The 12383-nt window shown below is 40.3% G+C and overlaps 1 protein-coding gene across 1 annotated transcript in view; it reads left to right on the top strand.

Moving 5' to 3' along the window:
- Positions 1 to 12383, top strand: part of col14a1a (collagen, type XIV, alpha 1a) — a 136354-nt gene that overhangs the window by 21561 nt on the left and 102410 nt on the right. The gene's annotated exons all lie outside the window — the stretch shown is intronic.

Here is a 12383-nt window from a genome sequence, read left to right as displayed (position 1 = left end):
CAATCTTTGCTTCAATGATGTATCACTCACAGTGGTGCTTTGTGGAAACGCTTTAGCATATGCAACGCTGAGTGATGTTAGGTGGCTCCTGATATTCAGCATGAGTGAGCCACGATGTTCACTTGTGTCTGTGCGGGTGCCTGTTAATTTGAGCTCTCCTCCCCAACAAGACCGTCTGGCTTTCTGTCTGTTTGTTACTGAAACCAAAATGTTCTTTTAGTTGGCAGCATTAATGTGCTCATATTTTAATGCCTAATATTTCAAATGAAATGTGAGAGGAGAAAGAAATGCATTCATTTGCATCTGAAGAGTTTGTCTTTGCTTACATGGAAACTATCCCCTGTTGATTTCTTTACCATAACCAGGAGTGCAGCGGGGAACCTGTGGCTATAGAATTGATCGTTTTTAATATGGAGTTCTGTGTGTGATTATGTATGTATGAGAGGAAGATGAGGCTTTGCAGATTCAGAGGTGAACCATTCTTGTGGCTGACTTTGAGACACTCTTACTGCTGCTGAAGTGTGGAAATGATTGTTTTTTAACACTCCTCTCACATGTTTACCATTACTTAAAGCCGACACAAAGTCAGAATCTTATGACTTAGTGGTACGGTGTGTGCTTTCATTGTGTGCAGGGTAATCCTTTCTTAAAGGGCACTAAATATGAGATTTTCAAGAAGTTGTGATTATTGAATATGGTTTATAGAAGTCCAGTCTCCAATAAGTGTAAACTGTGTGTCATCATTTTTATGGACTATAACCCTTATATATGATTTGCGCAATATAATTTTACTCTGTAATGCAATATGTGCTCTTCATTTTTGCTGAGTGAGCAGGAGAGGGGCACACACTCACGCACACACTCGCACAAGCACTCACAGAGAGAAATAGAGAGAGAGAGAGAGAGAAATTAACCATGTTATAAAACTTATTTATAGACACTTTGCATCCATGAATGCGTAATAAATTGGATCTTGGATGGAGATGAATATATTGATAGTAAGTCGATATAAATTTCATGCTGACTGCAATCTCTGTTAACACTCAAAGTGCCCTTATTACAATATATATTGACTAACATATGAAGCTGTGGACAAGTATTGTATTCACAGTAAATAGTGTGAGGTTAGCATAAATGTTCTGTTCCTTAAAGATATAGTCTTGATGATTTCCATGTTAATAAATGTCTGTTAAGTCACTATCTATCGCCGAATGAGGTAACACAATGGTGATTGAGCCTATGGCCCACTGATGAAAGCCTTTGCATTTGCAGTATTACAGACTGGGTGTCTGTGGTGACTTTCCCAGAAAAAAGAAAAGATCGATGACTACAGATACAACTTCAAAAATAAGTGAAAATCCAAAGAGAAAGAAACAAATTTGACGCTCAGATGAAGGCAAACAGTCTAAAAAGGAAAGCGACCGTCAGCGAGGAAAATCAAGAGTTACAACCGGAGCCAACCGTGGACGTCACACATGCAACAATTGCCATAGAGAAGGAAACTGAGATCTTCGAGATTACCACTTCTTGTTTTCCAAAAAGAAAAATGTTTAGATTCTTTATACCTAGATTTTTTCCACCTTGGGAAATGATGTACTATAACCATGCATGGTGTCATTTTTACAAAAATATTAATACTTGAGCTGAAAAACAAGAAAAACTAAAAAATAGTCTTTTCCAGGGAGTTTTAAGTGCTAAAGTAAAATTAGCTTTGTTGTTTAACTAGTTTTTGGAGTTGTCAGTTGTTGCAGAGAAGCCTCTCTCTAAATATATTGCGTAGTGACATTAAGACAATGTTGTTTTTGAAATATAATTTTCATTTGTGCTTCCCTCAAGCAAACACAGAACGACAGGATGCTGGAGCACAATTTAGGCTGTTATTGTTTTGTTGAAATTCACAGCTTTTCCTCTGCTTCACCACATCTGTTTACAAAATGACTTAAAGTCTTATACTCTCTGCTTGCAGGGTGAACCTTCCCGCAGTGCACTAACTTATTTACAAAATAGAAACTTAAACAACCACAAATCCAGTCGGAAACTTTATTGAAATACAAACTGATGAAAAATTATTCAACCGTAATGTCTCTCTCTCAAACACACACAATATCTTTGATGTTCTTTTCGTCTTTGTGTCTCCTGCTCTCCTCCTCCACCTCCTTCCCGTCAGCCGCCAGATTAAAAGTTGGATTTCCCTCAGTCTGCTGTTATCAGAGCCACTCTCCATTCAATGCAGCAGAGGTGACCTTGATTGGTGTTCTGCCTCGTACCTGTTGGGGATTATGATAATATCCTGCTGTGCTTCAATAGAATGTGTAAATTTACTGTGTGTGTGTGTGTGCGAGTGTATGCAGCTTCGTGTACTGTAGCGATGATGATAATGTCTCACTGTGGATCAACAGAAGGTGCTCTTTTATGTTGTACGTGCGAGGCCTTCCTTTTCTCTCCCTCTCTATCACGCTGCATGTGTGTGTGAGTGTGCATTTATGTTCTACAGTGATAATACTAATGTCCCACAGTGCTCCAAGAGATTGTGTTGTCTGTGTGAGTGTATGTGTGTGTGCATTAGCAATGCTCACCCTGTCCATTGCTGCTTTGTTCCAGGGTAGTAATCAGCTCGCTTTTATGTCAGGGTGGGTTGTTTACAAAACCTTTCATTAACAGCTGGCTCATATTCTCATCCCCGCTCTGTTGTGTTGTGTGTGTGTGTGTGTGTGTGTGTGTGTTGCAGACATCACACAAGTCATTTAACATTTTGCATTCTAGCCAGCTGCATCTATCAATATCTTTTATATGTCAGGGTCACACCTCGGTGTACTTGGAAAGAGATTGCAGTGCTTCTTTTTTTTACCCTTAAATTGTTGTTATTATAATGACAAATTATTTTGGAGGGATTTTAAACAGAAACTGACACAAAAATAAATAAAAATCAATCCTGTTTTGCATCCCAGGTTGGCAAGTCAAGGTCAGAAAAGGCAGAAAAATTCAGAGAAGAAAGCAAATTAAGCTTGTTATATTTGGCTGCATCTATCAAAAGCATCCACACGTGTGTGAATGTGTGTGTGTGCATGGGTGTCATCTCAGTAAGTTTGTTTGAAGTTTGTTGTTTGAGGTGTTTTAAAGTAGAGGGGAGAGGCCATTAGCCAAAGGAATTGTCCTGCAACTTCCTCCGCTCTCTGTTAAATCAGCACCTTAGCCTGCCTCTTTTGTTCTCTACAAATTGCTAAACTGTATCTTGCAGAGCGTAAGCACAGGCTTCTCTGAGCTAAATGCACACTGTCCACTCCCCGGGCCTTAAATGAATCTTGTTTTCTGTCTGATCTTGGGGTGTCATTGACTGAGTCGTGCTCAGAGCAAACAGGGTTTAAAGGCATATTTTGCCTTGGCTTGTAATTTGTAGTCCGTCCAGGTTCCTCATATTGATGTCAGTCATTTGTTGGTCTGCACCCTAAAAGTCGATGATTCGAATGATCGGTCAGGGACTCCCGAGTCAAATCTCAGATTGGAAAGAGGACTGAAGCATTTTTTTTTTACAGCTTCTAAATCAATCAGCGACCTGAGCGCTGCTGGAAGCTGTGACAAGAATTCCTTCTATTCTTGAATATCGGTTTCTGAGTTGAACCGTTTGATTTTTTTGCTGTGTCATTGTCTGCAGACAAAAAAGCAGGATGAATACCTGGGCAAGAGGCTAGATATCTAAATACAACTGTGCAGGATTGGAATAATACACAAGTATTAAAGGACAAATATCAAGTTGATTTAGAAGTTTGGGAGCCAGGTTCAGCCTCAGTCATTCACCACTGTCGAATAAAGTGTTTTATCATTCTGTCAAATCTCTTTGTTAATGAGCAACATCAGAGAAACATAATTACTGCAAATCATAATTGCCTTATCTTTTATCCTCCCCCAACCCACCTGGAGTAATTACCAGACCACGCTTCCTTTAGGAAGTTGAATTGAAAACTTAAATACAGAGACCTTTGTGGAGGAAGGGTTTTTTTTTTCTCTATGAATCTGTAGACAGGAAGAGAGGTGGGAGAGAGCGGCATGCTGGGTAAATTATAAAGCAGCAGAGACGGAGGCAGTGAGAAATAAATCAGCGTCTCTTGTGATATTGTGTGTGTGTGTGTCTGTGAATCATTCATAGGTCGATGAAGATATCTCAGCAGGTTAGCAGTCTGTGTGTCTGTGCAGTAATGTTACACTTGTTAAATATTCAGTATTTATGAACTGGTCCTTGTGTGTATGACTAGTTTATTTGCCATATCGTGAAAGTTTTGGCTCTGTAACTACTTCAACTTTTCCATTCGGCATCATTTCTGTTCGCACACAATATCGTCGACCATAACAAACAAACAAACTGTAGATTCACATCTTTCTTTTCAATATTCATTCATTCATCCAAGAAAACGTTTATTTCTCAACATTGTTAGAAATCTGCTTATAATAAAATCAGAGAAAGGTTTACTTATAGGATTAGCAAAGAAAGGGGCCCTAACCGCTACATCATGAAGAAAATAAATATAATAATGGATGAGAAAAATCATTACAGCTGCTTGCCAGCTGGAGTGCCAGCAAAGTTTGTCATTCGTTCATTTTCCACTTGTTTCTGTCAGTTTGATCTCTGCCAACAAAAAGCTCTCTCCAGGCTCCTTAATCAACTGGCTGCATTAAAAAATGGCTGTCTCTGTGCCTGATATTCAAACATTATTCTCAGTCACAGTCGTAATTGTCAAAACATGAACATTTACTCCTTCCCAGTTTGGACATGGAGATGGAGCAAATACTGTGTAATGCCATTACACGGGGCGATATGACGTCAGTCCAGGAGGCTGCCACCTTTGTTCGCTTGATGGCAAAGGCTCTAGAGATGGCAATGTTAATTGTTTAGTTAAGTCAAATCGGCTGCCAAAAATCTAAAATCATAACTTGCCTCAGGAGGCTTGAAAATCTGTACGGTATGCAACATCCTCTATCATTAGACCCTGTAATTGGAAAGGGGAAAAAAACGAAGAAGAAAAACGTAAGAACAGAATTCACAGTATACAGAAATAATGAAGACCAATAACACATGCACGTGAGTTTAACACGTATGTGAAGAATGTGGATCCAGAAGGAAGTCGAGCAGCTTCTGGTTTCACCATATAAGTACGACCTGAAAGATGACAGACCACACACACACAGGAGAGGCGAGCCCAGCTTTCACACAGACAGAAGAGATAAACAAACACAGAGAAGGAAAGACAGGATAACATGCAAACCAGGGAGAGAGGCAGTTCAAGAGAGGCTGGATCATCTGGTGGTGGATGATCCAGATCAAAGTCTGGATGAGGCACAGACAGCCTCGGAGGGAGAGAGAGAGAGAGGGCTCGGGACAGCTGACGGTCCAGCAGAGAGAAGCCAGAGTGGAAAGAGAGGAATTTAAGACAGAGACAGAGACAGGGGGGATTATGCTCACAGTTTGGAGGCTTGTGGGATCAGAAACAACAACATGAAGTTAGAGAATTGCAGTGGTTTTTAGGAAGTGAACAGTTCATTCTCTTTAGCAGGACAGACATGGACTATAAGTATCAGTGTTAAGAGCACGATAGAGTATTTGAAGTATTTGCATGTTATCCCTGCCTCTCCCTGCCTCTCCCTCCAGTCTGTACTGCTTTATACTATCTAATAAAAGCAGTACTTAAAAACACACAATAAATTTAAAAGCTCAGATTTTTGTTCCATAATCTGCTGCTGGTTTCATCGATGTTTCACTTAAAATAAAGTCAGTGAGGAATTCTGCAGCCAACGACAATAAATATTTGTGTCTTTCTTATCAAAGCCAGAACAAATCCATTAGTAGCTCTCACAGAAGACACTAATATATTTTCATTGGACATTTGCCCTTAACAATAGCTTTCTTCTTTTCAAAATAAAGCCCATTATTTGTACAGCTGCATGACATTAGATCGGAGAACATCTGTGTGCACGCCTCTGTGTGTGTGTGTTGTAGGTTGGTGTTGCAGGGTCCATGACTGCGTTTGTGACAAATGTGGGTCAGTAGCCTCCAGTAGTAAAACAGATGGTTGTCACCCTGCAGGCCGTAAAGATCCGACAGATTGTAAGTCAGGTCTGGTTCCTCTTATCAAAGCTTAGTGCTGAATTGTTGGATGAAACACAGAAAGGAAATAATAAAGTGACTAATGATCATGTTTGTAAGAACACCAAATCCAATTCTATTTACGCACCAATGACTCTGACAGGTAACCTGGCCCAATTTGAAGAAGCTCTCTAAAGAGCTTCACATTTAACATTGATTTGTGGAGGGACAAAACAGGTATTAAAGGGCCAGTTTGCAGATTTTCAACCTCAGTCCTATCATGCTATTATGGGTAGCTAATGCCATTAAGGTAGGGAAAAAAAAGCAATTTCACTCTGTGCATTTGGAGGATGCTCTCCGCTTCTACAATGGGCCCTGGAAAACCTCCAGGGAGCTTGCTGAACTACACTTCCTCAATCTAGGAAGCCGCCTCTGATGTCATGTCTCGTTCAAAATCGTCAGGTTTGAAATGTGGACTGCAGACCTGAAGATCTTTTAGACGATCCGCTCTGAGCCGTTGCCTGCAGCGAAACAGTAGTATTTCACTCCAGCGTCTCTCGCTGGGTCGCTGCCTTCAGAGGGAGGGGCGCAATGCACGCTGGGTGTTGTAGGAATGTAGAATGGGCGAAACCACCAGCTGTTTGTACAACTTTCTTCACAGCTATGGCATCCATTTCAAATATTACTGCTTCTATCGATTACAGAGAACACCAGCTTTGACTGACATTGCTCCTTTTAAACAAACTGCTGTGGGACACAATAAGTTATTTTGTTAGCCTTGTCATTCAGGCCTTCACTTAGATGAAAGTTGCAGATGTTGATGCAGAACTTTAAAATGTGGTATGCACTATTATAAACTTTCATATCAACACCATTAAATAAGAAGTTTGCTCTCACTTTTAAACAAGAGAAAAGAATACACAAACAAGTGTAAGTCATTGAGAAGTGACAAGCAAACGCCCTCCCCTTCCCTCCGTGCTGTGGTGCCTTTTTCCAATACAAATTACCTAATAGGATGTGAGCTGAGTGTTGCCTTCCTCCCTCTCTGACTGAAGCTTTAAACCAGTGCTTAGACGGGCAGACACACACAGATTGAACCCGAGGGACAGACAGTTAAAGTTGAACTGGAGGCCAATGAGATTCTGTTGACATTCAGCTCTCTGATGGTGAAAGAGAGAGAAAGAGTCCGCTGGTATCCATCACATCTGCAGAGGGTAACAAACACACTCCTGGAGAGTGGGGTTTCTTTATTTATAGCCGACCTTAATTCCTAACATTAGCATTTATTTCAGCTTTGGCACTCTCTAGCTGTGTGTGTGTCTGTCTGTATTTATCACCTTGCTAATTCTCAGCTTTAACATTCATTTAGTCTAAATCTCTCAATCTCTTTGTGCCTGTGTGCATTTCTGTATATGTGTCTTGCTTTATTCATTTGCCCTATTAGTTTCAAGAATGACCAGTCATACTCTTCCTCTGCGGTTGTGCATTTTGCCCTATATTTAATTTAATCCCTAACTTGCATATTCAGTCGTTGTGATGCTTAGTAGACACACAAGATGCGTCACTACAGGCTGAAAAAGCTACAAAGACCGAGTGAAGAGGCCAAAAGTTATCCCACAAATAAAGTGGAAACATGCAGCCACTTCAAGTGTGTGCAGGCTTCAAACTAACTGCCTAGTGATGCCATCAGTTCCTTTAGATGCCTGTTAACATTACAACATTTCTGTCCCTGAGCCAGATATGTAAGTCATGGCTAAAAAGCATGAAAGGCTCCATGAAATGTAAAATTGGTATCATGGATGTGGGAATGTGAAAAAGCACACTTTTAATCTAAGCTAGTGCATAGTGCGTGAAGGGCAAAGTAAGGAGAGCGCTAAGTAGAAGTATTTAAAAGGGAAGAATTAAAATAACCCGACATGAAAAGTGAGTCGACAGAGAGAGACGCCAGGTGAACGTCCTCCAGAAATGAGCGTTTCGTCTCCATTTGTCTCGTCTCGCTTTGCACTTTTTCCATCACTGCGAGTTGTGTTTTACATTTTGTTTTGGACACTCGCCAGGCACTGAATTATTCCTGTTGAGAGGAACTAAAATAATATCATCCTCACACGCATTGGACGTTCATTCAGAGACTTGGGTTAGTATCAGCCATTGCTCACCTGAACGTATGTGTATGTGTGTGTGTGTGTGTGTGTGGGTGGTCTCTGTGTCTGCCAGATTTCTGTCCTTGTCCTCGATTAAGTGAGGGGAGGGTCATGGTTGAGTTGAGCTAATTGTATGACGGTGCTTAACGAGTGCGTGTGTGGATGTGCTAATGCTAATGGCATCTTGGTCATTATGGGCAAGAACTCCTTAAGTGCAGAGGTCAATTAGAACAATTAACGTCCACTTCCTCCCTGATTCTCCCCTCTCTCTCCGATCACTCTTCATGGTCACAGGGAGAACTTACAGCTCACTGTACAGTTTCTGTGGCTTTACCCGGTTTTCTGTTGGAACGTCTTCTGTTTGAAGTCGTCTGCAGGTGTACTTCAACCAGAAATAAGCCAAATTGAAAGTAAATGTGATCGTAAGGCGGCTTAAAGGATGTTTTTTTACATTACAGAAACTAACTACAGTGGGGTAAGGTTTTAGTAGAAGAAACTGCTGTAAGAAATACAATACCTTACATACAGTACATTGTGCACCTTTATGCATTTGCCCCTCTTCCTTCATTCCCTCCTCATTCTCTTTGTATTCTTTATTAGAGCTGTCATTTTTCAATCAAAATTCAATATATTGTTGGTGAAATATTAATAGCTCGAACTGTAATGCTGTGATCGAATTCAAAATTGAAGCACAGCAGATAACGCTCACCCACGAACAAATCAGTCATCTGCTTTCCAGAATCCCAGAATGCTATCACGTTAAAAGTAGTGTGCCTTGTATTTGCTGCCTGCTACAAACCATCGGAGGAAACTAACGAGCTAAACCGTTGTTAACCTTTCCTGCTTCAGCGTCCCGACCGTAGTCCGAAAGCACAGGGGAGACTTGTTGTTGTTCTGCTACAGGGCCGAAGCTGTAGCTAGCTAACGCCCGTCACTTTGTTACGCTAGTAGCATACCTAAACTGTACATTGGTTCTGTTGCTTATACAGCTACTGATCACTCTTTTCTCTGCTCTTCCACACACTTATGTACTCCCTCATCACTTAACCACTCCACTCTCACTCTCGTAACTTTTCCCAAAACAGACTCTTGTAGTATAAGACCGTGCAACAGAATTGATCATCTCAACACCAACGCACCTCAGAAGTTGTTATGTACCACTACGTATGGGGGGTGTGGGTGTGGTGTTTTTGATGTTATTGTTTGATGTAATTAGAACAAATTTCATATCACATTGAATTCATTCGAACTTGATTTTTGGGAAAGTGACAGCTTCTTTGTATCTGTCCACTTTGTTTTACTGCCAGGCCTTTCATCACCTCTTTAGTCCTCTAAGCTGTTTTCCCCATCTTGTCTATCCTGTCCTCCTATTTCCCCTTCATCTTATGATCCCAATGGTTTACACTTTGTTGTTGATAAAGCACATAAGACCTTTTGAACTATTGTTTGAAATGACACCATATAAGTTTCTAAAATCATCAACTATTTGAAGACAGACATAGCTCGAAAGATTGTAGCTTCATAGCTCTGTTTTAAAGCTGTAAAGCTCTGTCAATCCTTCTTACACTCTTTCCTGTCAACAGAAGCATTTGAAGTTAGTGTACCTTCCCTTAAGTTGAAGGTTGTATTCGTCAATACTATATATTGCTTGATTTTGCCGAACTAAAGGACAGAAAAGGAAAATAGAGCAGAGAGACAGAAGGGGAGTGGGCTTGCAGACAAACTGACCCTCCTGAACTATTAATAAGTAAGCCAGTATTTTATTGAATAGGGACACAAAAAAGCTTTTAGAGAGCCACACCTGTTTCTTAGGTTCTTACAATGTGTGCATGGAGCTAAAAAATAACCAGACATGATAAGAGGGACTCAACATTTGAAATAGAAATAGTTCAACAAGTGTATTTGTGTGTGCGTGTGTTCCAGACAGAGATTAGAGGGAGATAAACAGAAAGAAAAGGGCAAAACAAACAGAGACAGGTAGAGATGGAGCGACAGACTCAGAGAGACAGACAGGTTACAGCAGCCGTGTGTTGCGTTCAGCATACTTATAGAGTCTGTGTTGTCAGAACGTCTGTGTGATCAGTCGAGCAGAACAAGACAGTGGATTAAAGATCAGGAGGCCAAGCAGGAGAAAGGTCTCTGGTGGAACGACGCAAAAACACCTAAAAACAGCTGTCGGATTACACCTTTAAACCCCCCGGATCACACTACTCACACACACACACACATACACCTACACACCCTCGGGCTCACGTAGGCCCACAGGTCTGGCAGATGAATATGAATGTTTGTGCCTGGCTGAGTTTGTCTGAGCTGCTCTGAGGGCCACTGAGCAAACGACAGGTGTATCAATCTGCTGCCTGTCTCGTGATTGAATAAGCGAGCCCCCCTGTGTGCCACCAGTGTTTTTCTGGAGAGGAAAACCTTCTGTACGCTCGCTATGACAGCTCTCTGATGCTCAGGCGGTTTTAAAGTTGAGTATAAAGTTGTGACTTTGACATGATTGCTGGTGGTCTGTTTTTTTCAACGACTGCAGCTACGACAACCAAGAACAACAAACTTAGTTTACAAGAAGACGTCTTTTTGTACTGACGGATGACATTTCTTGCATGTTATGTTTTCAGATAAACACAAAGAAGATTTTGACAAAAAGTATGTCACCTTCAGGTTTATGAATCAGATTATCAAGGAACTTTATCAGCAGTTAGGGTTTTTCTTGGATTAATAGATCTTTATACAGCAGTTAGTTACGACCAAGCAATCTGACTGGATAGGAGGCATTCTGTGAGTGATACACCTACAACATCACTATTCACTGTGTGTATCACTCCGCCTCAGCCAGGTGTTCTGAATACTGTTAATTAACATTACAGCAGACTGTGTGTGTCTACATTAATTGAGCTATTACCTCTGAATCACACAGCAGACTCTTATTTCACTGGTTGATGATAAATTATAACAAACAGATGAATACACATAATTAAAAAAAACAGCTGATCTGTGGTAACCTGTAGACACAGAGTGCAGGAAAATGTTTGTGTTGCTCCGCAACAAAAGTCCAGTTTCAGTTAAGTTGTCGAACTAGTCGAGTCGGTGGAGCAAATAATAATCTGTTGTTGATTAATACTTTTTACTTCTATCTGCTGCTTGTATAACTTTTGCATAAAACCAAAATCTCAAGGTTGTGATGTTGTACTGAATATCAGCACGGTTTTGATTAGCCCATCTACGACTGAATCACAGCTGTGATGATATTCAGTACATCATCACTCCCTCTCATTTGATATTGCTTAATTAAATTTCACTTTTTCTGAACACTTATTGTCACTGTTAACTTCATACATGAGCATTAAAGTTCCTGCTTGACTTTGTAAACAGCATTTTACAAAATTGTCTAATATCTCGTTTGTTAAAATGCTCTTTTGGATTTTTTAATCACACCTCCATTATTAATGATGACTAACGAGTTGATTGTGATTATGTCATGGCAAAAGGTAATGCTCTTTTTTAAAGGACCAATCGTGACATAATTCACATAAAGACAGACTGCAATGTTAAAAGCTTAAAATGAAGTCCTTTAGGTAATTGCGAAACAGTCTTATTTGAATATATGAAAGAATCCAGTTGGATTTGTTAAGAATAAGGAAGCTGGGCGTCGGTTTATATCAGCGGGTAAATTGGCGGCCCATGTACAGAGAATAAGGAAGCTGGCACCATTTAAATGAGGAATTTGCCCAAGTGCCCCACCATTGTATCCAGAGGGGTGGAGGCATTTTGCTGGGTCTTGAGAATCTGTAATTTTCTTAATGGTTGTTTTTGTTAACTCAAACTGCTATTAAAAATATTAAATCTTCTGAGAAGTAAGAATAATATCTATTATTTAAAATACAAGAAATTGTGTCTCTTCTTTGGCTTACACAGTTAAACAGGTGTACACTAATTTAGAAAAGTGTCCAGCTCAGTCAGTTTTTCTCTTCATCATGGCTTTGTTGTGTCTGTCTCTTTAAACGCTCTCCACATTTTCATCTCAGTTTGGTAAAGCACTTAGCAGGCACACCTACACACGAGCAGATAAGGTGGAAAGGAGCAGACTATATTGATTTAAAGTGGGCATTTTCTCCACATATACAGAAAATTGCTTGTGTTGAAACATTGGATTCCACATG

This window comes from Semicossyphus pulcher, unplaced genomic scaffold (genome assembly GCF_022749685.1).
Source record: "Semicossyphus pulcher isolate SPU_LCO1_2020_fin unplaced genomic scaffold, fSemPul1.0.p SCAF_9, whole genome shotgun sequence".
Classification (NCBI taxonomy): Eukaryota; Metazoa; Chordata; class Actinopteri; order Labriformes; family Labridae; genus Semicossyphus; species Semicossyphus pulcher.
Note: the sequence above shows the minus strand (reverse complement) of the source record. Positions and strands in the feature narration are given on the sequence as shown.